Below are 10,605 nucleotides of genomic sequence, written 5' to 3'. Positions count from 1 at the left end.
ACATTTCGCATCGAGAAGCTCCGCCGGTGAATAAGCATCAAGCCATAAATCTTGGAGCAAACATGATTAAAGCGAACGAGTTATTCTTTGAGGGAACTTCATCATAAAAGGACACGGCGGCGTGGAGCCACAAAACTTGGTTGGCGACAGTCATAGAAAACAGCCATCAGTAAGGGGTCCCCGCAGCCCGTCTGAAATTTCAGAGGCATTTCTCGTCCCGCATCTCCCGCCATTTGCTCCCTGCGGGTGGGTGGTTTCCCCTCGCCCCGCTCGCCAGGTGAAGCAGAGGCAGCCAGATGTCGGGGTACCGCTGCTCAGCTGTGGGATGGCAGCCTGACGAGGGGGACTAATTTGAGTGCTGGTGGCAACAGGGGCTTTTTCCACAGCTCTTACCTCCTCTAGAGAGAAGGACTTCTACTCAGTTGAGTGTTAAATGGGTGCTGAAAACATTTCTTAATGAGTTATCCTTGTCTTCCGAGGAGGAGGTTCTTCAGTTTTCCAGTTTCGCACTCCTCTGCTTCAGTACTTCATTCCCTCTGCAGCTCCTGAACGCTGGGGATGTTTAAAATTGGCATTTTAAAAATTTATTTATTTATTTATGGAAGGTTAAATATTTATCTTTGCAACTAACATTAGCCAGAGGTGCAAGATCAACGCCACACAGGATCATAAAATCTCTCTGCTCCATCGATCTGAGAAAATTTGCTGCTGTTGTTCGGGGCAAGCTGCTGTGTCACAGAGTGAAACTCTGTCACGCTGATTTGAATAGTGGCATATGCAGCCTTTATTAAATCAGTGTCATTGCATCTCCTAAACTGCTTGGCCCCAGCAAACACCATCTTGGCTTTCTCTGTCTCCATGATAATTCTTGACCATTATCCATGAGAAAGGAAACTGTGCAGGTGTGTGGAGGGTCCGAAGGGTTAAACAACAGCCTGTCCTTCGCAGGTGACTCTGTCCTTGCAGAGTCCTGGCCTGAGCCCTGAGGGAGAGGGATGGACGTAGGCCGCCCCGGCCGCACGTCCACACCTGTCTGGGTTTCACCGGCACAGAGAGAGGGGCTGTTTGTTGTCATCAACAGCACGGTAGCTGCATCTGCGCACTTGGATCCAGCTATGAAAAGTGGGGTTTTATCTCTGTAATAGCCTGTTGTTTCCTGGTGCTCAGGAAACCCCCCGCTGCATTAATAACACTGAGCGGCCTCCCCTTCGCTAACGGCCTGTCATCCCCAGCGGAGGGGATCGGCAGGCACTCTGCTGCGGAGGGAAGCAGCTCCGGGGGAAGAAACAGCAGCCTCGGAGGTGAGCATGGAAATAAAACAAAACCAAGTGCAAACCGCACCTTGTTAAGAGACATGCGTAGGTGTCAGATGCCCCTGGGTGGCAGGCGGGCTCGGGCGTGTTTCTGGCAGGAGCTGACTACAGTGAGCTGCTTCAGAGCATAGTGTTCTCCTTGCCTACCGTGGGGCAGGAAAGGGGCAGGGAGAGGTGCCCCGGGCCTTGTCCTGCCCAAAGTGGAGCTTGTCCCCCAGCCCAGCGAGGCTGGGGACTGTCCCTTTCCATGGTGTCTCTTCCCATCCTGTGCACAGGTGCCAAAACATCTGGATGCAGGAGAGGGATGACAGCGAGGGACACAGCTGGAGAGGGCACCCTCAGTCCCTTCCCCAGGCTGCAGGGGATGGAGCTGGGATGGGGACCTCCTCCCTCACACCGCCAAATCCAGGATGAACTCAGAAAATAAGCTAAAACGGTCATTTGTCCCTTAAACGTAAATGGTTGACAGATGCAACCTTAATGTCCTGCTCCCTCTTACTTGGCCATTGTGTGCTCATCCTGTGCTCCAAAAAAACAGTGCCTGGCGTCTCCCACTGCACCAGGGTTACTGGAAGTTGGCAACAGGCTTTGCTGCCGAGATGAAACTTTAATGCAATTTGAAGCGTTCAGTGCAGGTTACAAACAACACTTGATCCATAGATCTCTTGAGTCAACCTGGCATTTATGTTCACAAAATATGAGATGCCAATATATACTGTATAGGACAATAAAACAGATAAGTACCTCGTCTTCCTTTCCTCCGGCTGAAATATGTTTAGTGTCCCTCTCAATAAATCCACGAGTGCACGTGTAGTCTCCATTGTGCTGAGACATTATGTGCGAATTTACAAACATTTACAACTAAGTTAAACCGAGGCAAAACACTACCCTGGGCAGCCAACATCTAACAAATACTTGTGTTTGAGAAAGATGTAAAAGTCACGAGTGATTCATTCTCCTTAATTTTATAAAGGTTAAGGAGTTGGCGCTCTTGGAAATCTCAGAAACGTCTTCCTCTGCAGTGAATTACTGCAACCAATTGGACAGTCAGAAGCAAAAAAAATGATGCAGAGAACAGGGGGAAGCGAGAAATATATCTCTAAATTTGGTTTATGCAGTATTTAAAGTACGAGTAAAGCCATTCCAGGCAGTATAAGGCCCACACACTTTAAAACAAATTTGTTGCATGACAGAAAGCCAGTAAAACGGTTTCAGCAGTGGTGTGATATAGTGCGACAGTCGTGTTCGGTACGTGCATGAATCAGCCACTCCGTACCCCGCCGAGGCAACGATCATCTTCGCTGTGCTAAACTGATAATGTGATTTTCAAACAATGCGGGGCTTTGGAGCAAAACCCACGCTGAAGGATGGGGCTTGGCTTCCTGGCTGATGAGGAAGGTAAAAAATCCTCATCTACCTCGTGCTTCATTTCAAAGCATTGCTGATCTGGTAAAGACCCTTTTATGTAAATACACCGGTACCTGATATTTTATTCATTAGCAAAGCTCCCCAGCTGTTTTTCAATAAATACACAATTATTACGTGATTCATCATGTAATGACAAGGAGCGTGCAGAGGGAGGCAGTTCCCTCAAGTCTCACAAGTCCGTTGTTTTCCCAGGGGTTAAAAGAGCCAAAGTGTCGGCAAAGGGGGGGTCCCACTCCTCTCGTCCACTCAAATGCTGGGCACATCCTGAAACCACTGTGCCCTGCCAGGGAAGGGTGCTCACCTTCGATGTGCCAAGTGCCCACAGCAAATGACAGAATGGATCCGCTTCAGCCACAGGCTGGGAAAAATTAAAAAAAAAAAAAAGGAGGAGGAGCAGCCTCACGCTTTGAATTCCCTCTTTCCCCAAACGTCTGAATCAAAGCCTTTAACAGGCTTAGTTTGCTCCTCAGGCCGCCCCTCTGGGGCCAATTTTGCTGCACACCCAAAGCCCTGTGAGCTCACCATGGTCTCAGAGGCATCGTGGGCTGCGGTGCTGACTTGGGGCTGCCAAGATCATGCGGCGCAGTAATTGGTTAGGGCCATTAGACTAGCAAGTTTTAAGATTTCAAATATTGAGGGATTTGATCCCCAAAAGGAAATAATAATAATAATAATAAAAAAAGTCTATTACACTTTCAGACTAAGCAGCACAGTCAGCATTGCATTACGTGGCATTAAATTATGAGTTGAGTCTCGATAGCAGGAACATCTGCTGGTGTTAGACATGGCATTTTTAATTAAAGTCAGCAGCAGAGAAGCCTGTGGTTCATCGATTCTGCTTTCACCGTGCAAATTGCTAAATCCAAAGGGCACTTGTATGAAAGATTTGGTGAGAGCACATGCTCTGGACCCCATGCTGCAGAAGTGCGAGCGGAAAAGCAGCCAAGGTGACAGGTAATTTACACCTGCTTCCGCCGGGCCCATCACTCCGAGAGAGCTTTCTGTGAATTCCTGGCTGGGTCAAAAGTGCAGGGGATTTTACAAAATTGAGATTACCCTTCTGTTTTTTTCCAGAAGAGGGAGAAGAGGGGTTTCCAGTAGAAAGGCAAGTAACAGAGAAAAGCAAAGCAGGAGGTAGCTCTGCGTCCAGCCATGCAGCTGGGCACCACGTGCAAACCTTCGCTTCAGCGGCTGCTGATGCTCCCCCGCTCTTCGGGCTGCCCACCGGTGCTGGGATGCAGGAATGATGGTGCAGGCCCTCCATATCAAACAGTGCTCCCCTCCCCAGGAATTTCACCTTCCAAAGGAATAAAGGTTTGAACAGGCAATAATTTGCATCCCCTGTCAGCTGCCCACCCAGACCCCTGGCTCTAAGCAGGTCAAGCTGGACCAAAAATCACAATCAGACCTCGCCAGGAATTCGAGTGGGGCTGGAAAATGCCCAATGCCCCCAGCAGCATGGATGCATCCAAGAAATACCTGTGTGGACAGAGCCAACAACAACAACAAAAAAGCCTTCTTGCCCTCTTCCACCTACCACCACCCCAAGCAGTCCCACATGCCTGGGTCAATGCCACGCAATCTCCTTTGAAGGGACCCAGAATTTCCATAACAAAATCTGAGTTTCAAAACTGTTCACAAAAGGCCAGATCCTGACTCAACTCAGTGGATGGGCAGAGATGAGGAGCAGAGAAAAGCTGTCATCTCCAGGTATGGATGGCAGAAACGTCAGGCCCCATGGATGCACGCGGCTGCCTTCCCGTTGGAGTGGAGGGGACCAGGATTTCCCTCGACGAGCCCCGCAGATGGTGTTTGTTTGCTCAACCACGATAAAAAAGGAAAATATTTGGTGCAATCTGCTAGCAGGCAGAGGCAGACATATGGTCGGTGCGACGCAAGCCTGGATGCTCAGGAAAATGCAGTCAAAGCTTTGCAGCAGCTTTTAGATGTTGGCTTGCCCTTGAGTTGAGATACAAGTCCACCTCTGAAGAACTTGGGTACAGGTTTTTTACAGTGGCTGCTATAGCTTGAACCCTCTTACTAGCCCCGCTCTAATTAGTTCTATTATACTATCCCTATTGCACTAGAGTTATTATAATTAACCCAATTTTAATTAAGGCGAGCCTCAGCTCTGGCTCAACACTTGGAGAAATTCTCCCTGTTTTGATGTCTATTCATCTGGCACACACAAACACAGGTTAAAAGCGGCAGAGGTAATTAAAGGCAATTGCTTGCGCATTCAGATACGGCAGAATCAAGGTGCGGCTGTGGCATCGCTTTCGTTCTCTTTACCTGTGACTTATGAGCCTGTTAAATGTACTGTTGCAGCATCAAGCCCATGAGAAATCTTCGGGCTCCCCCAAAACATAAAATCCTGTTAATTTCCCTTTTAGTTAAATTTTAAAAACCCAAAGCCTAATTCCCCTGATTGCTGTTTCCTAAATACCAAGGCCCATTTCTCGATTGGGACTAACTTCCAGCTAAAGCAGCGCTGGTGACAAGAAAGATTTCGGCAAGGTTTCCTGGATGTGCTGAGGGGGTGATGGGGCCAGTGGACCACAGCTGCAGAGCTGTGATGGGGCTGTGGCACAGGCTGCAATGGGACCCTGCACCCACTTGCAGTCTCCGTGTCCATCCGATCCCAAGGGAAAATGCTGAGGGCAGCGCATGCTCCACTGCAAACATTGCTTTTTTGGGTGTTGCGGGGTTTTTTAAGGAGAGAAACCATGACCATTTCCTTTCCATCAGGGTGCCTTTGTCAGGATTTAATTCTCTTCCCCCATACATCTCCTTTTGAAGACATACATCTGAGTGTCCCTTTGAAGTCCTTGCTTTTAAATTTACTTTTTGGTTGCCCTGTGCTCCATGAGGTCGGTCAGGGTATCCACGCTGTGGGTCAGGGCTCAGCACCTCCAGTTTCATCAGGATAAAACAGATTACTGGGACTGTGGGCAGTGGGCTTGTTTCAGGTAGAAATTTGCTGTGACTTGTTAGCAACAAACCTGCTTCACCTTGAAGAATTCAAGTTATTTTGCGGGGGGTTAATTAGACCCCCATGGCTACACCCAAATGCTCAAGGGCAGCGACAGATGCAGTATCCAAGCACCAAGATGGGGATCCCTGTGTGGCGAAGCTCTATCCCTACTGAATTCAGAAAGGCTCTGTGGGGAGGGCTGGGACCACCTCTCCAGCCCGGGCATGAGCTCCACACCCAAAACACCAGGTACGGTCATACTGGCCTTGTTCTGGTGCACAAGTGGCTCATCCCCACCTTTTAGCTTGAATAAAGCCAAATCAGGGGAAAAAAAACAAACCAGCAGCAAGGAGTATAGCTGGTATTTCTGGGGAATATGAAATGCGTGGGTAATGCTCCCTTAGTTTAAATTAAAATGCTCCTTCCCTGCTAAGCCTTCCTTCCAAAGGCAGGAGCACAGGTCTCCAGCATCCCACAAAACCCGTGCCTCATGCTTTTTAAATAAAAAAGCCAGAGCTGAGCTGCAAATTAAAAGAACAGAAAAAACATGGGGTTGCTACAGCGATACATGGATGCAATGCAGTACCTGGGAAACGCCAGCCCCGTGCCCTGCACAGGGGCTGGAGGAAGGGCTGGGGGGCGGCGCAGAGAGCCACCCCTCCGAAACGTGGTGGAGACCTCCTGGTCCTGGTTTTTCCCCAGGTGCAGTTAGCGTGTAATCACAAGACAGGTGTTGCTCAGCTGCAGCTTGGCCTGAACCATTGCACACCCTCACATGCAAAGCCCACGTGGTATTTTCCCAACTCGCTTCCTAGCAGGAGGAAACTAAGGAACAAACAACCAGCACGTCCGTATGTGTTTACAAATAAGGGAATATATATTTTTAAATAGGTAAGGATATTCTTTTTTTTCTATACTAATCCATACTAAATCCAAATTAATACGATAGCAGTGCCTGATGATTTATGTTGTTATAATAAATAACAGCAACCGCGTGCCGCTTGGCTGATGATTAATGATCCTTATTTACAGTGTGTTCAACTCAGGTCTGCAGTTTACACTTGCAAACATCAAAGGAGAGTTCAGCTTTCCTTTTCTCTGGTATTTTGAGGCCACGTTGTAAATCCAGTACGAGCAGCCTTGACGGCTGCATTTTAATCCACAAATAGGATTACTATAAACTGCCGGAAGAAATGCCAGTCCGACCCGAGAGCTGGGGGGGCTGTTTCCCTTTGGCCTGGGGGCCACAGCCAGCTTCTCCAGCTTCTGCAGGGAAGAGTGCCGACACCGTGATGGCAGCTGGCACCATTGCACACCCCCCTCCAAGTTATCAGGGTCTGTCAGTCGAGCGCACCAAGCACCAACCCCTATTTTGCTCTCTGATTTTCCTATAATCCCTCCTCTCGGTTCACTTCTGAGGGAAGTGAGATGGTTTGTGAGCTCCTCCGCAGAAAACCTCCCCTCCCAGAGCCTGTGCACATCCCCAGCCCGCACCCACATCGCTCCATCCCGGCTGCCGGGACCGCTCTCCCTGAGCCATCCACGCCCAAAAGTCTCCTTTTTCCTGCTCCACCCCACCAACAGGCCCTTGGGGACAGAAAAGCGCAGTGGCATGGACCCTCCTGTTTTCATTCGCTCAGTGCTGAGCACCTCAATGTCACAGCCTGGGTGGATGGAAAAACAGCTTCCCCTTTTTTAAGATGATTTCAAGGACTTGTATAACCATGTAGGCCAGCATGCTCCGTTACACGGGCCAAACGATCTCACCCAGCAATTTCTGCTGGAGCCAAAAAACACCAAGGGGGGGTGGGAGCACAACCCAGCAGCTTTGATTGATCAGGGTGAGGCTGATGAGTAACACAGAAGCTTAGCAGTCCCAGGATGACACCTCTGTCTCCGGTTTAACTTGGCGTGAGAAGTGGTGGCATACTGTGCAAAGGGGCGCCATGTTAACGTGCCCTATACGAGCTGATTTCAAGCACTGAAATTACCCCGTCTAGGATATTCACAAGGGAAAAATAAACCCTGTAACATCAAGACTTTCCAAGGGAGCTGTGGAGGTTTCTTGCTCTCACAGGTGAGGGCTGAAGCCCCACTAGCACTCACTCAGTAATTACATTTTTCTGTACGCCGGCGGTTAGGTCATTTTGGCACAGGGGATTTCTGTAACAGTTGCAAGATGAACTCTGTCTGAAACTGCATCCCTTGGCTCTGCTGCCTCCACCACCAGCAAAGGCAGGGCAACACGTGTGGAGGAAAACGTCCCATCCCTCCTCCAGGCAGCCACGGCTGAGCCTTTTCCAACATCTCCATCCCTGCAGGCATCTGGGAGCACAGCTCTGGCACATTAAGGACATTTGAAGGTTTGAGCTTTTTTTTTTGTTTGTGTTCGGGAGTTTATTGTGGTTGTTGTTGTTGCTGGTTTTCACATAACCTTTTCCCGATTTAAAACTGAAGCCTGATGGAGAACAGTTCACAAGCAGCCTCCCCAAACACGCGCCTGCACCTTAGGTGTACGTACACTGACTCGTTTTCAGCCCCAACCCCCCCGGTGAAGGTCCCCAATGCTGCAGCTCCGCGGTGTTCCCTAATACTGCCCAGTTCCACAAATCCCAGTTTATAACCCAACCCTGAGGAGCAGGAGGCTCCGTTTAACCCAGCGAACCTCGGACGGACAACCAGGGTGGTTTACAACAAACGCACGAGCTTTGCCTTTGCTGCCATCCACTGATGCGTGGCAAAGAGCTGTTTATGGGCAAAAAAAAGAGCTGCTTGCTGAGTCTATAATGAGGGTGGTCAAATGCTGAAGGTGTAGAAAGCAGGTTAAAGGAGAGGCCTCACTGCCCACGGGAGGGAGGAAACCCAAACGGCCGCTCCGGCACATTCACGCAGAGGGTTATCACAGCATGAAGCAGCAGCAGCCCTTGAGTAAACGCTCCCTTTGCGGCGCTGCACTCCCTGGAGAAGCTTTAATAATTTCTAGGGAGGCTCTGAAGGCTAATAAAAAAATGAATAAAGAAGTCAGCCTGAGCAATCGCTCTCTTCCTCTTTCACGGCAAGCCTCGAGCTGCCCTTGTCTGGCTGATCAGGTGCAGCTCTGATTTCCCGGGTCCCTGAAGCAGAACGGATTCAGCAGCGTCGCAGCCTGTTTTGTGGTGATGGATGGGAATGATTATAATTGTTAATCTGATTAAGCCTGTGGTCTCAAATTTTGCTCGTCTTACTGACATTGAAGGTACTTAAAGAAACACTTGAGGAGGAGCATGAAGGTGTATGGTGCACGTGCTTCTGTGCACCTATCAGTATTCATCTTAGGGGGCACGATCTGGTGCAAGGTGACATGATTTTGCATTAAAATTGGGTCCCTGGGTTATCAACACACACCAGCCCTCAGGCTTGGTGGTACAATGGGCGAAGAAGAGTCTCCTTCAGCTTTGCTTTCTTTCACAGGATTTTAAACAGGAATTCTGGGGGAGTAAGGTGTGGTCTTACTCCCTGCCTGCTGCGGTCCGGGACAGCCTGACTATAGGCTCCGACAGGGACTTCAGCTAAGGCTCCAAGCCAAGGATCGCACTCCTGACTTCCACGCGCTGCATCTGGCTGCTTTGAGAGTCAAGAGTAGAGGTAGAAAAGTATTTTGAGTTCCTATACCTCATATAACTCCCCAGAGATGTTCGAGGAACACTTGGAAGTACTCTGGTGTTTCTAGCATTTCTTAATGTTTGCATTGTTAATTTTTTAATGAGTTTTTCTTATCAAACTCAACTCAAATGCTTTAGCTTCCACAGTTCCTGGAAGCAGGGTATGTTCAGTCGCTGCAAGAGGGAAAGCCCTAAAAAAGGGTAAAAATATCTCTTTACCTTTCAAAAGCACCTGGATCTTAATTGCTTTCCAGCAATCATTTATTAGAGAAAATTGCTGTTAAAAAGCTGAAAATGGTTTCTGTGTTTTTCCTCTGCCTTGCTCCAAGGTCTGGCTGAAGACAAATAAGAGGCAGCCCTTAGGGGTTAGGTCACTCAGCTCAGGGAAGGGCCCTGACTCAGCCTGTGAGCTTCTCCAGGCTCCCGCTGCAGCCACCCAGCCGAGAGAGGATCCTCAAGAAGGTGATGCAGGGCTCTTTCTATCGAGCTCCATCCCTCATGATCTATCCCAAAGCAGAGCTGTCCACAAGGACTTTCCACCTTGTGTGCTGAGGCTGCAGGAGGAAGGGGAAAAGCCCCCCACAGCAGAGGTGCTCGCAACTGGGACTGACACCCTGAAGAGCACCTGGTGCCCTGTGCAAGGAGTCACCCTGCTCCTGGGCTGCCCCCGCAGAGGAGCAGACCACCAGTTGGTGATGCAAACCCACACATAACTCCTCTGCAGCCCTCATGGATATGGGTCACCAGGCAGACTTCAGCTCTGTGCTGATGGTCCTCTCAGCATGTGTCTATTTGAAACTGCGCTGGTGTAATTAAAGGTACTCTACTAATTGGATGTGCAACCCTAAGGGAACTCCTTTAATTGCATTTCAATCTGGTTGGTATCATTTTAACTTAAATTCATTGCTGTCTTGCACAGGAATAACCCAACTGGGTCTGGTTATGGAGAGGCGTAGCATCCTGCTTCCTCCTCCCCATGACAGTCTGGATGCACTTCAATTTGTTAGGCTCTGGCTGTGAAATAGCCGCTGCGCATTAAAGCTGAGGGCTGCGTAAAACCCCTTTAGCTGGTAACTAGGACATAGACAGTAGAGGGCTGAGTGTTCACCTTGACCTGCTAATGGAGGTAAAAACCTCAGCTATTACCCTGTCTTCACTTAGATTTTATCTCGTATGTGTTACCATAAATTCTGCCATGCCCTGAAGATGCATTCTTTTGTTTCTTTCTTTGGGGTCAGTGAAGACCTGA

Source organism: Egretta garzetta, unplaced genomic scaffold (genome assembly GCF_000687185.1).
Source record: "Egretta garzetta isolate BGI_Z169 unplaced genomic scaffold, ASM68718v1 scaffold230, whole genome shotgun sequence".
Lineage (NCBI taxonomy): Eukaryota > Metazoa > Chordata > Aves > Pelecaniformes > Ardeidae > Egretta > Egretta garzetta.
Note: the sequence above shows the minus strand (reverse complement) of the source record.